The following is a 19,190-nucleotide window of genomic DNA, read 5'->3' as shown; positions in this document are numbered from 1 at the left end:
CGCATTGCGATTTTCTCGTTGCGATAACCATTTTCGCGTTGCGATAGCCATTTTCGCGTTGCGATAGTCAAATGAATGTCTAATAAGTGATGACAACTGAACAGATCATAGCAATGTTCAAACTCAAGTTACTAATACATGCCTAACTGAAAATGTTAAAAGTGCACACATAAAATACACATAATGCAAGTTTTGTTAACATATATACTCCTTTTGGTTTGAAAATGTTTGGTTAAGTACCTAGAATTCAATAATAATTGTTAAAAGTTTATGCATGTTAATCCTCGTTGCCTTTTTCATTTCGCATTGCGATTCTATCGTTGCGATTTGCATTTCGCATTGCGATGGTCAAATGATTGCCTTTCGCAACGCGATTCTGACTTTCGCAACGAGATAATACAGAATCGCAATGCGAGTTTCAAAGTTCGCAACATGTTTTAGTTTCGCAAGCCAAATTTTTTGTGTATGTATATATACGCAGCAGCAATAACTCATAACCTAAATCCCTAAATCGCAACTCATTCCATCTCCATCTATCACTCTCTCCGGCGACATCCGTTCCAATATCCAACGACATCCTTCCCCATCCGGCAACAGGTCTTAGTTTTGCATCTCATTTGTTTAGTTACAACCATGAAATCATCTAATGTTGATCATGTTTGGATAGATTTTTGTTTTGGAGGGTCATGGGAGAATGTTCATGGTGTTTTACAATATATGCCTTTACCCATGAATCTTCAACTAAAACTGTCATTAAAGAAGTTAACTTATGAAACCCTAATGTTACGTGTTTCAAAGAAATTGAATTTAGAGCCCCTAAGTGGATTTAGGCTATCTTATCAGAGAAATGGTAAAGTTTATTTGTTAACCGACAATGAAGATGTTGAACGATTCATTGCTTACATTAATCTTTCAAGTGATGATGTTACATTGTATGTTGTTGAACCTAGAAGTAGTATTGTTGGGTCAGTAGCGGGTAGTAATCAACTAAGTGGGTCTCAAAACCCACAGCCTTTCTCTAATCCAAATCCAAATCAACTTTCAGCACCAAATTCTGGTTTTCGTATTGACCAATTAGACGATGATGAGCCAAGAGAAAAAATTGTGAGTACTAGTCAGTATTCGAAATTTGATCTTGGTCAATACCCGGACTTTGATATTGGTCAATACACGGATTTTGATGATGTTTCAGAAGAAGAAACAGACCCTGCGTGTAATGATTTTGATATTGGTCAATACCCGAATTTTGATGATGAAACACCCGTTTCCGAGGAAGATGTTGTTGATGATAATGAGGAGGAAGTTACGACTGTGAATGAATATGTTGAACATCCATTCTGTAATTCATATAATCCTGAAGAAGAAAAAGAAGAAGAAAAAGTCCTCGAAGAAAAGAAAATGCCACGGGAGTATAACTGGAATATGCCAGAATTACTTCAGTTACCGGAAGAAGAGTTGGCAAAGAAAGCAGTTGATTGTTACACAAAAGTTATTCGTATCAAGAAAGATGATTGTTTTGATACAAAGGAAGACTTGAAGATAGCTTTGTATACGAAATGTGTGGAAGATGGCTATCAACTAAAAGTTAACAAATCAAGCAAAGATCGTTTCGAAACAAGGTGTACGATTGACAAAAACTGTACGTGGCGTATGATTGCAAAGAGGATAAAAGATTGCGCAATGTTTCAAGTTAGGACTTTTATTGATAAACATACATGTTCAAGAACCCAAGTTTTTCCTCACCATAGACAGGCAAACAAAAAGGTGTTGGGTGGTTTTCTGGCTGAGTTAATGTTTTTGAATGGCAGGGTATATCGGGGACATGAAATTATGACTGACATGAATGCTCGGTTCAAGATTAGTATATCATATTCTCAAGCTTGGAGAGCCAAATGTTATGCCTTGGAATTGTTGAGGGGGTCGCCAGAAGCATCGTTTGCCCAACTGCCGGCTTATTGTCACAATTTAAAGCTGAAAAATCCTGGGTCGGTAACTCATATCAAAATAGATAGAGATGGACGCTTTGAGTTGCTGTTTATCTCCATTGGTGCTGCGGTTAGTAAATCAATATAATTCTGTTGACTCATTTCTGTTAGTTACATGCATTTCACATTTAAATGATTATATTTCTTGTGTATATTATTTTGTAGATTCGTTCGTTATTACTTGCATGCGCCCAGTTATTATAGTTGACGGAGCACATTTGAAAGGTCGATACCTTGGAGTAAACTTATTAGCAGTAGCCATGGATGCTAACAATGGGATATTGCCAATAGCTTACGGGGTTGGCAAATCTGAAACCTCTGATTCATGGACATGGTTTATGGGGCATCTTAGGGATTGCATAGGTCCTATTAGCAATCTGACAATCATATCCGATAGGGCAAACTCAATTGACAACGCTGTTAGAAGGTGTTTCCCAGATGCTTTTCATGGACTTTGTGGTGTTTATTTGTATAGAAATCTAAAATCAAGGTCTGCTGGTATAAAAAAGCACAAATGGACATACTGGAAGGCTGTAAAGGCTTATCGGGAAGTGGATTTCAATAAGCATATAAACTGTTTAAGACTTGTTTTGCCTCAGTGTGCTCAAACACTAGAAGATGTCAGGTTTGAAAGATGGTCAAGAGTACATCAACTTGGAGCAAGATATGGTTTCATGACATCTAATAGTGCAGAATCAATTAACGCTCTAAGTCGTCATTCCCGGAAATTACCCATTACTATGTTAATGGAGTTTTTTCGAGCCTCTATTCAACAGTGGTACTACAAGAAAAGAACCATGCAGGTATTATTTCTTTGAATTCGTAACTTATCATATATTTTACTAAGTATTATTTATTTAATTTACAGGAACATTGGAATATCGTGTTACACCATGGACTGAAAAAAGATAACGAAACGTGTTTGTGAAGTCAACGTCATGGAGAGTTGAACCATGTTCAAACACTTTGTTTGAAGTACTGGATAATAACTTAAATGGGCTTGTCGATCTAAATGCAAGGACGTGTAGTTGTATGAAATGGCAAACATCTGGTTATCCATGTGGCCATGTTATAAAGTTGCTCTTCATCTAAACCAAGATGATTCAAGCACATACGCTATGGATTGCTACACTACAGAAGTATATCGACAGACTTATGCCGAGATTGTCTACCCTATTTCACATCCTTCTGAGTGGGACATACCAGATGACTTACAAACAGTTTTGCCACCAGCAATGGACAGAAGGCTACCTGCCGACCAAAAAGTCACGATCGTATACCGTCTAAGGGTGAAGAGAAGAAGAGATCGACATGTAGTCGGTGCAAGGAAAGTGGTCATACAAGGTTGACATGTGGATCACCAGTGCCATCACAATCATCTTTTCCTCTACCAAAATATGGATCATCATCAAAATCCAAGCTCATATGGTGTCAAGAAAAAGGCAATCAAAATCGCAATCATCTTTAAAATCTCAATCACAACTGGCTTCACCTTTTGGGACTGTTAACTTAGGTGATTTTTAAATGCAAACGTTGTATTATGTAGATTTTATGTGTGAACTTTTAACATTTTCAGTTAGGCATGTATTAGTAACTTGAGTTTGAAAATTGATATGATCTGTTCCAGTTGTTATCACTTAATAGGCAATCATCTAATGTCCATCGCAACGCGAAATTACTATCGCAATGCGAAATGAAAATCGCAACGAGAGAATCGCAATGCGAAATGAAAATCGCAACGCTAATTTCGCAATGCGAAATGAAAATCGCAACGAGGGAATCGCAATGCGAAATGAAAATCGCAACGCGAATTTAATTTCGCGTTGCGATTTTCATTTTCGCGTTGCGATTCCCTCGTTGCGATTTTCATTTCGCATTGCGATAGTACTTTTTGCCTTTAACATAATGCAGATTGAAATCAACAAAATCAACCATTACATTTCAATCAATTAAACAAGCACAAATAAGAATTATGTTAACATCAATTAAACAAATCAACTTTTATAATCACCTTTTACAAATCAATTAAACAATCAAAAATAAGCAATAATTATTAGAAAATAACACTTCTACTATTGAATCAACTTTTGCAGCCATACATCATTTTCACGCAGCTCACTTCGGAGATTAACCTGCATAAACCAACATTTGCTCAAACAACACTTTTCTACACATCTAAAACCTACAAACAACAAATTATTGAATTCTAGGTACTTAACCAAACATTTTCAAACCACAAGCCTATAAACATACCAATTGTTTATGGACATTTTTATAACGCGGATGCAGGTAGGCAGCGTCTCGTATATACTTCCTGTGATCAAACGGTCCAACGCCAAGCATACGAGAGGACCACAATCCCCTCTGGGTCATTTCGTTTGTTGTGGTGCGGTCTCGTCTCTGCAAACTGTAATATTGAGCTTCTTTGGCTTCTTGTTTCCAGAACGAGTCCAATAATTTATCGCATCCAAGTATTTAGCCAATAAGAGCTCCATCCCTTAATAATATCTCTTAAATCAGCCAATGATATGTAATTTATCATGCTGTCATATACTATTGCCTTAAGGGATGGGATCTGAAGCTCGACGAGAAGCCAATGGTTACGTTCCAAAACAGGGATAAACACCTGCAATCATAAGTAATAATTTATTCATTTGCGCACTTATTTATGAATACCTTTAAACTCAATCTAAAATAAACACTAACCTTATCGACCTCCCACCATGCAGGATAAAGTTTAGCTTGTCCATTGCCCAACGCAAATGATTCATCTCGTTGATTCTTCAAGTGAACGGCGTTAAAAGACGTCGGCATAATTGTATACCGTATTTCTTTTATTTTCCTTAAGTTTCCTAATTATTAGAAGATGTGACACCCACGCATCGATATGCTGTTTTACAAAAAAATACATATATTAGTAACTTACATAAATTTACAAAAAAAAATAATCAAATGAAAATATAAGAAAATATAAGACTTACCCCTCCATCGAAATAGCCATTGTCTTCGACCCCTAATAATACGCCCCACCAAGACCGATCAAGCAACAAATAGATATCATCATTGAGCTTGCATATGTCAGTGAAACACCCCTGGCTTCGCTCATGTAGATAAAAATCAACTGCGGTCTTAGCCCAAAGGGTGTTATCCAGAATTGTGTTCGGTAGTTGTTTCCTCTCCTCTTCAGATACCGGTATGGTACTGGCCGTAACTCATACGAGAGCCAACTTGAATCCATCATGTCCGGTACGTCAGGGTTTCTCAAGAATCCTATATATGACACCATGTGAATCGGGCTCTTGAATGGTGGGAGGGACCTCTTCAACGATGACAGTGGCCTCTTGAACGGTGGGAGGGGACTCTCGAGGAATGATAGGGGCCTCTTCAACGATAGGAGTGGACTCTTGAGGGATGATAGGCGAGTCGGGCTTCTTCTTGCGGTGTCTTCGCACTATTGGGGTATACGGAGACTTAATAGCACGTGCACGCCGTCTGATGCGTGAACTCTGTCGTGCAAGAAAACCCGACGTAAAGCATCCACCTTATCGGTCCGCTAAATAAAATACAAATATCAGTAAATAAACAGACATGATATTTAAACAGTGAAAACAAAGATAAATATATTTCAAACTTTCAACCAAAAGACAAAACAAAGACAAATACTAACTTCACAGTGTTAAAGTAAAAGTTTAGCAGTTTTGGCAGCAACCGAATAAATTTACTAAGCAATCTAAGTGAAATGGTTAATTTAAGTGAAATTACGAGTAAATTTATCATCAATTTAAATATGGAAAATCTTAAACTTACCTCGTTGCGTAGAGTATGAACCTCATTCTGCAACGATACTACCATCTCACGTAGAGCAGTAACCTCACCACGTAAAGTAGACACCTCCACACGCCATGCACCATCGTTATCGCGTAGAGTACCGATCTCCTCACGCAAGGCATTGACCTCATCACGTAACTCCCTTGACTCATCCCGTGGAGGTGGAGAACAGGGAGATAGAAGTCGTGGCATCTTTGTCGGTCGCCTATCATGAGTGATGGTGGAGAAGAGACTCGATGATGTGACGGGATAGGTGATGGCTCTCGTTGTAGAGGTGTATAGTCGGGTCGATCAGGTGATGGCTCTGGGTGAGGTGATGGCTCTCGAAGTGGAGGAAGCGGAGGCTGCTCATCATTCGTGCCATCAAAAAAATGCTGACTAGCTTGCCACCAATCAGTGGCAAGCTCAGCCTCCGTGGGTGTCAGTCTCATTAATGGAGTGTTGGCCTCCTAAAAATATAAAAACTAAAACAAAGTTAAACGTCTACTATTAATAACTTGTTTATATATGATAGTATTTGTGTTAACTTACATTATTTATTGTCGCATATGGTATTAAGTCTTCCCAATCCAACATACGTTTCCTCTTCCAGGAAATAGCCCTAGGAATATCATCTGAGGATTTTAATGCATATGTCCGCATGTTGGGGAAAGCCTCGAATATCCAAATCTACAAACAATATAATAACAAACATTAGTAATTGTTAAATAATTAATTATAATTTTGAAAACATTATATAGAAATTCTTACCTTAAAGGCCCAAACAAAGCCTGACAAAGTGTATTTCGACCCATCGCCCCGCAAACTTTTGCGGTCATCAAAGGCAGACGACAACTTAGTCCAGGTAACTTTCCATATATACGAACCCCACAGAAATAGATTCCATGCATTTAGGTCCTCTACCAATAATATTAGCTCCTGAGGAATAGGTTGTCTGGCCTCTCTGCCTAAAAAGCCGGCATACAAAAGTAGTAGAAGGCATACTCGGACAACATCGACGTCATTCATCCGAGTAAAACCATCTTTCTCATTAAACAATTTCTTCATGTCGTCGACAAGTAAGTTCAGCTTCTCTATTGACTCATCAGGAAAAACCCTGGATAACCATGATGGGCGGGTGATATGACGAGTGTACCGGCCTACATCATCGTGTCCAAATCGTAGACCAGTGATTAAGCAGAACTCCTTCCGCCCAAAACAAGTATACGCCGATGGAAAATGAAACCATATCTCTTCCTCACCACGTTGTATACTGTCGGGTAGATCGCTAGTCATGGTCTGAAGCCACAAATGGGTCAAACTAGCATCTCCACCCGGATGTTGTACTCTCAGCCATGGCCCGAAGCAGGTTTCTTCAAACAATTTTCTTTGTGCAGGTGAAAGCTTCGAAGCAATTGTAGTGGCTAGGCTAACTTTATTCCTTAATGTCAATGAAGCCGAAAAAAATTTCTACAAAAAAACAATAAACATACCAAGTTAGATATACCAAAAATTACACTGTCAAGATATACCAAAAACAAACAATAACATAAATAGTAGTTTATTCTTGAAACTAAAATTTGCAACACTGTTTTTGTCTATTGGTTGAAATGAAAATCGCAACGAGATAATGAGAATCGCAACGCGAAAATGACTATCGCAACGAGAGAATCGCAACGCGAAATGACTATCACGACCAGACAATCGCAACGCGAAATGAAAATCGCAACCGCGAAATAAAAATCGCAACGCGAAATGAAAATCGCAACGCGAAATGAAATCGCAATGCGATTTTGGTTTCGCGTTGCGATTTTTATTTCTCGTTGCGATAGTTATTTCCGCGTTGCGATTTTCATTCTCGAAACTATTCCTCTTCTGCATTACTTCAACCAAAAGACAAAGCAAAGACAAATACTAACTTCACAGGCTAAACAGTTTAACAGTATTGGCAGCAATCGAATGAATTTAATAAGAAATCTAAGTGAAATGGTTAATCTATTATTGAAATTACCAGTAAACTTATCATCAATCTCAATATGAAAAACCTAAAATAATGCAAAAATTTCAAAATAAAAATTAAAAAAACTAACCCTCGGAGGTTGATTTTCCATTTCTGAATGATTGTGAGGGATTTTTTACTGTGAATGGTTGTGAGGGATTTCGCCAGCGATGGGGACGGAAATCTTCGGAGATGGGGACGGATTTCGCCGTAGAGAGTGAGAGATGGAGATGGGACTGAGTGTTGTGTTTTTGGGTTTGAGGTTATGAGTTACGATTACTGTGGACGGTTCAGTTTCCGATTTATTAAGAAAAAATTCGTGTTTGGAATTTGAAAAAAAAATACGCGTTAATACGAATGGCGCTATGTAAATCGCGTTGCGAAAGTCAGAATCGCGTTGCAAAAGTCAGTATCTCGTTTCGATTTTGTATTATCGCATTGCGATAGTAAGTATCGCATTGCGATAGTCAGTATCGCATTGCGATTTTCCCAATTCGCGTTGCGATTTACTTATTCGCATTGCGAATTGGGAAAATCGCAACGACATTGTATACCATCGCAACGCGATTTCCAACTATCGCAACGCGAAATGCAACGCGAATTTGCGATAATGGAGATCGCGTTGCGAATTAGCGATCGCATTGCGATTTTGTTGGTCATTTTGGCAAATCCGGAAAAAGTTGGTTAAAATCGTATATTATATGGGATTTTTGGTCACTGAGGTTATTTTCTCATATATATATTCAAATTATACTATTTAATGGGTCTAAACAAAAATAGGTGTCTACAATACAAGCATAGCGATTCAGATTCCAGTAACCTATTTAGATTACAGTAACCTATTTTGATATCGATATTCATGGGAATATCAATACTGAGGGTAGAGTATTGTTGGGATTTCGATGAAGTTCAAATTGAACAACAAATATTGTCAAGAGGGGTTTAGTTGGTATTTTGTGAAAAAATTAGGGAGTAAGGAGATTAAAGAGATATACAAATTGGCACAAGGATTTATAGTGGTTCGACTTCTCAACAAAGTCTACATTCACTACCTTAGCTCATCACTAAGGATTTTTCAAAACATTTACTAATTTATTTTTTCTTTTTCAAATGATAAAGAGATAACCTTTACAAGTCCATATCTTTTCAATGGCTAAGATAAAACTACTCTCCTTTTCACAAGGAATAAAATATGTAAACAAGAAAACCTCAGAAGGTAGGTGTTTACAAAATTAAATTCACTAAAACACTAATATTTGCAAGAGAAAGGAAAATAAGAGTAAAAAAACTCTTTTCTTGTGTTTGATTTCTTGAATAGATGTTCTAACCCTTCTTCAGGTGTCCTCAATTTGTTTTTATATGTTGAAATGTGTTTGTAAACGTTTCTAGCCGTTAGGGATGTAACAATCCAACCCGTATTTGACCCGAATACGAATTCGAGGTGCCACATTAAATTTTCAAATCTTCAACCTTTAATAAATAGTTGACAATAAAATTTTCTTTTGAATAGTAGAACATTTTTATAAAAGATAAAGAGTACAACTTTCTAATTCAATTTAAAACAGATAATTCATCATTTACCTAAATACCATTAAAATTTACATTTACAAAAACTGATCAGAGCATTTCCATTTAAACCAGGTTTACATGCCAACAAAATGTACAAAACTTATAAACCTACAATTTCAAATGGTTCTGATTTGATCTGCACTACTTATTATGTTCTCTTATAACCTTCACTCTTCTGGTCTCTTTGAACCTAGGTGTGAAACAATCCACACGCGAAGTCTTTGAATTGACGAGGCAATAAGTAGTATAAAATAAAACCTTTCAAAAACATTATTCAATTGTCCATATAAAGATTTTCATACTTTAATTAAATATGGTTTCTAAACTTTCATTAAATCACTCTTTATTTAACTTACATCCGTATTCTTTTAGCCCAACGTATAACACTGAGAATACAGGATATCTGAGTACACTGAGGTTGTGCACAATTGTTGTCACCACAGCTCATATAATTTGCACCAAAGTGCCACGTAGAATTTATCCTGAAGGACCGCGTAGAATTTGTCCTGAAGGACCACGTAGAAATATCCCGAAGGATCATATAGATTGTCCTGGAGGACCGCGTAGAACCATCTACTCTTGGCATGCCAATTATACCCCTAATTTTCACATATACACCTTGGGCTTTAACTTATAATTAAGTTAAGTTTCACTATTTAAAGTATATCTTATTTGCATATAGAACATTCTCGTAGATCATTTTCACGTAGGACATTTACACATAGAGCATTTCATATTTACATAGAGCATTTCATATTTACATATATCACTTGTTCACATTCCAACACAATTAACGATAGAACTTACTTGAAATATACTTGAATAAAACATCATAATATATTGCATAAAGTAATTGAAAGAAAAATAGTTTTTGATCGAAAACTTTGAAGTTGGCTTGTCGCAAGCCGTCCTCAAATCCAATATAAACAATTAAATTGCACTCACCTTTGCCTCACTGGAGTCCTTTACTCTTTTATTCGAACATTAAAGTATCGAGTTGATCGAAAGTTGATTTTGCTCAACATCTACACAAAACAATCGAAAATAATTATCAGAATTCGAATAACTTATCCTCAATCATAATAACTTAATCAGCAAGAAACACTAAATTCCTCATTTCATACTTAATAGTATCGGTACTCCCTCTACAGTACTGATACTTCCCATTGTTGGTATTGATACCCCCCTTTGGTACCGATACCATTTCATCATACTGGAATTTTATCTTCAAAATGGTATCGACACCTAACTCTTGGTATCGATACTCCCTTTTCATATCGGTACCCCAACAATCAGTATCGATACTGATCATTGATTTTTAATTGATTTTTAATCGATTTATCCTTGAAGTATCGGTATTGTTCATATAGTACTGATACCCTTGCCCAAATTTCATTTCTTCCACTTTGAATTTTAACCCAAAATCATCTAAATCCTTTACTTTTAACTCTAATCATCTCCTCAAACTCACTACTACTCATATTAATCACTTATCTTCACTAATTCTCTTATAACATCCAAATTTCTCAATAATATTCTTAAAACTAAGAATCATATCTTTTAATCAAACATGTTATAAATTATTTCTAACACTTCAAATCTCTTAGCTAGGACTTTGACAAGTCAATTCTACCTTTAGAATCCATTTATCAACCAATTTACAAATTTTCACTTTAAAACCCATCTTATTTATTCCCTAATAACTCCTTATTAACTTAGTTTTTTTTTCATTTCCAAACCTCCTTTATCTTCTTTACCTCTTATAGCTTTAATACCAACCCATAAATTAAGAAAATCAACTACTAAAAAAAACTCACTTTAAACCAAGAAGGCACGAACCAAGAGAAGAATAAGGAAATAAACTAAGTATCCATATAATTCTCTTCCTTATCCACTTAATATATCTTAATATAAAATGGATATACAATCCATATGCTTAAAAAACCATTTTGCCCTTCTTCTATTCCTTTTTTGCAATTAACTCCTAACATAAAATATTCAACCAATAGTCCTTGAACTTGTCACTTATTCCAATTACACTACTAAATTTTAAATATCTTACATTTTGATCAATGACCCGATGTTTTGGGTATTACAGGGGATGATTTAGAGCCGTTGGGAATAAATTCTCTGCAAAATAAAACTGCCTAGGACAAAGAGTATCGGTACTACCTTTATACTTTTTAAATAAAATAGTCGTTATTAGTCATTGGGCCTGACCAGTATCGATACTACTATGTAAACTAGTATCGATACTCTTTTAGGTATCGATACCCATTTTACATTATGGAATTTGAGCTATTTGAAAAACAATGGTAGTATCGATACTACCTAGAGAGTATCAATACTTCTCTTACCTTTGGTATCGGTACCACGTGAACAGTATCGATACTATAAGAATATTATCAGTACTACGTACCCAAAAAAGCATTTTGTGCATAGATTCTATTTTAATAGACTTTGAATTATTTTGAAAACTTTAAACAAATTCAATTCAAGTCCAACAGTATTTTGCCTTAAATTATTATATTGAAATATTATAAAAAGTGGTTCAAAAAGTATCAATACTCTTAATAAGGGTATTGATACTATATTAATTTTCAAAAAATCGAAGCGAATTTCGGTACTGATACTCAAGGTAGTATCGATACCCCAATATAAGAGTATTTATACTCTAGCTAGTAGTATCGATAATGCCTAGTCATCTTAGAATCCAGTAGCCATTTATGGTATTGATACCAAGGGTGTGTATCAGTACTCAAGGGTTAGTATCGATACTGAAGGGCCTAATATCGATACCCTTATCCTAGATTGGGTAAGAAATCAAATTTGATTCAAATGTTCGGGAAGGGAATTAAGAGTCGTTGGGACTCCTTTTAGACTACAAGTGAGAATAAATAATAACCACTATTATTTCGAGAATGACGTAAATTAAGGCGGCATAAAATTATCCCTTGTGTGACATTCGAGAAACGACTAAGACACTCGAATTACCTTAGATGTATGATGATCATCTTGTGTGGTTAAACATCTGGATATGTTAAGTCAGTACTTAGGCACCTAAAGCGCTATTCGAACGTAGGCTCCAATGCTAAGTGACCCAGAGGCATTCCAAGTACTCTGAAGAGTAGACTAGCAGGACGTAGGCTTCGTTGCTAAGTGAACCTGGAGGCGTCCTAGGTACTAGGCAATGAGCTCTTTTCTAGACGAAGATTCTGATGCTGAGTGACTCAGGTCTTATCAAGGGTACCTAAGGTAGGATAGAGGGGTGTGAGTCCTAAGATGCTAAGTGACCTTTCGACTACACCATGATGCCTATCTTGTTTGTGTGTAAATGTACTTGCATATTCATGCTTATATGTGTTTGTATGCTCATGCATTGAATGCATATATTATGTTAGAGTTATTTGTGTGACATTGAGCTTGTGAGTTCAGCGTTCAAAATGTGTTTCAGTCCGTAGCTTCTTAGGAGGACGGATAGAGGATCATTGCCAGTTCGCGAATTCCAGTTTGAATGTTTCGAACAGAGTACATCTTGGATACATATTAGTTGGCATGTACTTCACAAATAACTTATTTGTATTTGAGTCATAAACTTTATTTATCAAGCTTATGTATTTTGGATTTACCGTTGAAGCTCTTATTTTGTAAATACCATATTTAAATGTTTGAACTCGTATTTATTTTATGGACTTCTGATTTAAATCGTTTCGAGTATCGTTTAAAAAATATTGGGTTAGCCACTTTGGTGGTCACATGTAATATTCTAATATCTCGATCTCCAGGTCAGACCGAATTAAAGCATTATGTTGGGATTTCCGGAAGCTCGAATCGACAATCGGAACAGTTCGTAAAGAGCGGTAGGAATAATTTTTGTGTTTAGAGAGTAAGGAGATTGAAAGCTAGAGAATTACACAGCGATTTATAGTGGTTTGATTTCTCAACCAAGTCTACATCCACTACCTTAGCTCCTCACCAAGGATTTTCCAACAAATTCACTAATTTTTTCTTTCTTTTTATAGGAGAAAGAGATAACCTTTACAACTCCCTAGTTTTTGCGGGCTAAACTAGAACATTTTCCTGTCTTTTACACGGGCTCAGCTAGAACCTTTCCCCTTTACAAATGATAAGAAATGTAAACAAGAAAACCTCTCTAAGGTAGGTGTTTACAAGAATTAAGCTCACAAGAACAAATATTTACAAGAGAAAGATGAAATAAGAATGAAAAATTTCTTCTCTTGTGTTTGATTGCTTGGATAATTGTTCTTTTACTTCTTTAAGTGTCCTCAGCTTGTTTTTATAGATTGGAATGAGTTTGATATCATATCTAGCCGTTGGGGATTCATTTTTTGCAAAATAAAAGTTTCCAGAACAAGTAGTATCGGTACTACTTCAATGAGTATCGATACTACCTTTGTAAAATTTGAATTTTTTGACCGTTGGGCTTGAAAATACTATAGCATATCGATATTGCTGTAGCAGTATCGATACCCCTTTTATATTCGATGTTTTTTAGTATCGGTACTGTTCACACAATATCGGTACTATTTATACATTATCGATACTATTCATACGGTACTATTCATGCAATATGTTTTTATTATTTTTAAAATTCCAATAAATAGACTTTGAATTATTTTTTAAAACTTTGAAAACTTTGAATAAATTCAATTCAAGTCTAAAAACATTTTGCCATAATTTGTTATATCGAAACATAGTTCTACAATCTCCCTCTTTTTGATATAACAAAACATTTGAAAAATCATTTTTGACAAAACTCCCCCTTAATAAAATGTTTAATGAAAAAGATACCAATTGATTACATAAGGATGGCAATTGTTAAAAAGATATCAATCGTTACCAATTGTTGGAAAATAATGAAAATGTTAAGCTCTCACTTTTTCATTAAAAAATTAAAATTTTCAAATCATACTTCTCCCCTTTTTGTTATATAAAAAATAATTCAATCTTTGAAGTTCTAAAATAACATTGGAGAGTAAGTGATAAATTTGACACTTAAAATTTATTTGAAAAATAAAAAGTTCCCCCTCAATAAATGCATTTCAAACAAAATTTAGCTTTACGAACTTGACACTTAAACACAATTGAATTTCAACAAAGAATAACAAACATGTTAGTAGTACATGAAATTCAATGTATCCAAGTCTAAAACACTTTATGCAATATCAATTGCTGAAATTAAGTACATATGCATATGCATAAAGCTTTACAAAAGTGTTATGCATTTGAAAATTTGATATCAATTGTTAGAGATATATCTATTTCATTTAAAACACATGCATAAACATTTAAATTTAGATCAAAAATTAAAATTTCTAAAATCAAAGTATTTGAAAAGTTGATATCAATTGTGAGAGAGATATCATTTGCATTTAAAATAAATTTTGACCAAAATTCATTATGATGAACAAAATATTATAAAAAATCATTAAAACTTTAAAATGTTCATCATACCAATTGTTTTCAACATACATGAGATTAAAACAAAACATAATCATTCAATATCAAAACTCATGCATGCATAAACATAAATGAGCAACCAAATAACCCAAAATAAAAGCATTAAGCTTAGAGGTTACCATTCATTTTTCATGTGTGGCTAGAGCATCTTAAATATCATCACTTTTTCTCCCACACACCTACAAGAGACATTTAAGTAGATTTTGGTATCCAAATTGCTTTGGATCCTTGAACGCTAGTTTCAATATCCCTTGTTCCTTTAGGAACTCATACTTGTCTATTTTTAAAAGATTTTCTTTTCTTTATAGGACAAGCATGTTCCAAATGACCATGAAAATGGCAATGTGAGCATTTTGTCATTTCTAAACATAATAAGTTGTTTTTAGAAATTAATTCTTTTTTTTTTGTTAAGCTTTCAAGCTTAACTTCTAACTCAAAATTTTCTTTTTCTAAGTCATTTATTTTAATTTTTAAAAGCTCTAAATCATTTTTCAAAATTTCATTTTGATTTTCTAAATCAACTCTTGCTTTCAAAATCGATTTATTTTTAATTTTGAGTTTTGAAATTAATTTCGTATATTTGGAATTCATGGTCTCAAATCCCAAATACAACTTATTATAAACATCTTGTAACTCATCAAAAGTAAATGAATTAAAATCATTTGAGTTAGAAGATACTTCGAATTCTTCTTGAGTGGCCATGAGGCATAGGTTGATTACTTCATCTTCATCATTGGAATCATCTTCATCACTCCAAGATGCATCAAATGCCTTCTTCTTGCTTGACCCCTTTTTCTTTAGAAGAGGACATTCATGATTGACATGCCCCTTTCATTGACAATTAAAGCACACCGGGGGGCTCTTCTTCTTGGTTGATTCATGTTTCACTTCCTTTGAAATCATGAATCTCTTGAGTTCCTTCAAGAGCTTGACCATCTCTTCTTCTTGTTCATCATCGTCTTCATCATCTCATCACTTGATTCTTGATAGCTTTCATTGGTGGACTTGAAGGAAATACCTACATATCTTCTTCTTCTTCTTGTTTTTCTTCTCTTCATTTTCTTCATCTTCCTTCAACATCATCTCATGAGTGAGAAGATAACCAATCAATTCATCGAGAGTGAGAGAGTTTAGGTCTCTAGCTTCGATAATAGTCGTCTTCTTTGATTGCCACAAACTTGGAAGAGAGTAGATCATCTTCCTTAGAAATTTCTCATTAGGGATTACTTCTCCAAATCCCCTGAGACCATTAACAATCACGAAAAATCTATCCGTCATAGCTTTGATGTCTTCATCGAGTTTCATCTTGAAGTTCTCGTAGTTATGGTTGAGAAGACTATTCTTTGTTTCTCTCACTTCGTCGGTTCCTTCATGAGTGACTTGGAGCTTATTCCAAATCTCTTGGGCACTTGAACAAGCTGAAATATTTTCATATTCATTTGGGCCTAAAGCACAAAAGAGAATACGCACAACCTTCGCATTACGCTGGAACTTTTTATTCTCTTTATTACTCCAATCGTCGTATTCACCGGGTGGAGTGAAGTAACCCCTCATGGTTGAGTTCTAGGCTCCTAGATCGTAGGCTCGAATAAAGAACATCATCTTATTCTTACAATGAGCATAATTTGCTCCATTGAAGAAGGGTGGCTTGTTGACCGGTTGTGAATCCATAATAAGTGAATCTTCAATGTAATAAGCCCCGGAGGTTGAAGCCATCTTTTTGTCGATTGCATTGGGAATCGATAGAGCTTCTTCGTGGATCGTATCAAGGATGTTAATCCTTTTAACGAGTCAAGCTCTGATACCAATTGTTAGGATTTACAGAAGCTTGAATCGACAACCGAAACGGTTTGCAAAGAGGGGTAGGAACGATTTTTATGTTTAGGGGTAAGGATATTGAAAGATGGAGAATTGCACAACGATTTATGGTGGTTCAACTTCTCAACCAAGTCTACATCCACTACCTTAGCTCCTCACCAAGGATTTTTCAACAAATTCACTAATTTGTTCTTTCTTTTTACAAGACAAAGAGATAACATTTACAACTCCCTAGTTTTTACGGGCTAAACTAGAACCTTTCTCTAGCTTTTACACTGGCTCAGCTAGAACCTTTCCCCTTTAAAAAGGATAATAAATATAAACAAGAAAACCTCACTAAGGTAGGTGTTTACAAGAATTAAGCTCACAAGAATAATATTTACAAGAGAAAGATGAAATAAGAATGAAAAACTTCTTCTCTTGTGTTTGATTGATTGGATATGTGTTATCTTACTTCTTCAAGTGTCCTCAGCTTGTTTTTATAGCTTGAAATGAGTTTGATATCATATCTAGCCGTTGGGGATATTTTGGAGCTGTTGGAGATTCATTTTCTGCAAAATAAAACTGCCCAGAACAAGTAGTATTGGTACTCCTTCAATGAGTATCGATATTACCTTTGTAAAATTTGATTTTTTTATTGCTGGGCTTGAAAATATTGTAGCAGCAATATCGATACCCCTTTTATATTCGATGTTTTTGAGTATCGGTATACTATTCATATGGTACTATTCATAGAGTATTTTTTATTATTTTAAAATTCCAATAAAATGGATTTTGAATTATTTTTGAAAACTTTGAATAAATTCAATTCAAGTCCAAAAATATTTTGCCATAATTTGTTATATCGAAACATAGTTCTACACATTACAAATTTAAACTATAATAAAATAAAAAACAAATAAAAAATATAATTATAAAAATATATTTTATAATAAACCATTATTGATATTTTAACATATAAACCATGAATTTTATTTACTTTTAAGTAATTAAAATAAATTATTAAGTAATAAATTATTTTTTAAGGATGTCAGTGTTAAACTATTAAAATAAAATGTAATTACATAATTGAGTGGTGTCCATGTATTAGTAAGGGTAAAATTATAATTTGCTTCTAAACGTAAAGTTGAAAATAAAAAAGCCAGAAATCCTAGCTTTTGCGGTTGGTTTGAACAACCGTTTGCACTACATTTTTTACCCATTTTGATAGTGATTTTACGGTCAAAACGAGTTTTTTTTTAGCTAAAAGTGTTTTTTAGAAAGTCACACCAAACAAGACCTAAATATATTTTATTATTAACTTAATTTAAAAATATTTTATTTTAATTTAATTTAAAATATATATATATTATTCTTATCTAAACTTTTAAAAATATATTTTGTTATTATTTTAACTTTAAATATATATTTTATCTTAATTTAATAAATATATTATATTATTACTTTAAATTATTATATATTCTTATTCTTATTTTAAATTCAAAATATTTAACATAAAATATATTTTTTAAATTTAAAATAAAAATATTTTTAAATTAAGTTAATAATAAAATATATTTAATAAGTTAATATAATTTTTTTTAAAGTTAATATATATAACATATTATTAAATTAAGTTATGTATTTATACACTAATATACAAAATATATATATCATGTTATTTATTTTAGAATAAGCATTGGTCTTGACTCACTAGATGGGTGCATGTTTGCTTTCTTGAATGACCTTGGTTTGAATCCATTTGGCCTCAATTTATTTTGTTTTGTTTTCTTTCAATCGAATGGTGTTACGTGGTGACCATATCTTAATTAAATAAAAACGAACGTGATTATATATTATGTTTTCTGAAATAATGAGGAAAAGTTAACAAAACACAAAAATAAGCTATCAATCATGCAGTTAACCCTTTAAATAACCTCATATATCTTTTCTTTTCATTTTTTTTAAAAAAAATTGAGCCAAAATAATTTATAAATGAAAATTAGTGAAAAGTATGTAATTTAAAAGATAAAAATTTTGTTTTAAAAATTGAATATTTTATTTTATTTTGTCGAAAATACTTTTGAATAGAATTACTCATGTATTATTGTTTATGTCGCTAGTTCTTTTATTTTTAAAGAGTAAAATCTAAAATAAATATCTATTTATTTAAAATTATTTTTAATAATATTTAGTATTAAAATTTAAATTAAATAGTTTTAAACTATTTTTAAAAATGACTTATTTTATTGAATTTTTTTAAAAAAAAAAATTTGAATAAAAAAATATTTTGTACAGAAAAATTTAAATATATATATATCTAACGACCGTAAGTGTGAATACGAAGCGAAAGATAAACCTGCCGTAGGAATAACCATATCCATAGTTATCTAGATAAACCCAGAAAAATAAAAACAATATCCACAAGGAAAGTAAACTTTACGGCTAAAGCTCAGGCATCTTAAGAATTGTAGACTAAACTAAGAAGAAACGGATAACAAATTCTCGGTATATTGCATGACTAGTTCGGTTATTAATTTTTTTTACCTTTA

Source organism: Hibiscus syriacus, unplaced genomic scaffold (genome assembly GCF_006381635.1).
Source record: "Hibiscus syriacus cultivar Baekdansim isolate YM2019G1 unplaced genomic scaffold, ASM638163v2 tig00111330_pilon, whole genome shotgun sequence".
In the NCBI taxonomy this organism is placed as follows: domain Eukaryota; kingdom Viridiplantae; phylum Streptophyta; class Magnoliopsida; order Malvales; family Malvaceae; genus Hibiscus; species Hibiscus syriacus.
The sequence above is the reverse complement of the archived record's forward strand: the minus strand, read 5'-3'. Positions refer to the sequence as shown.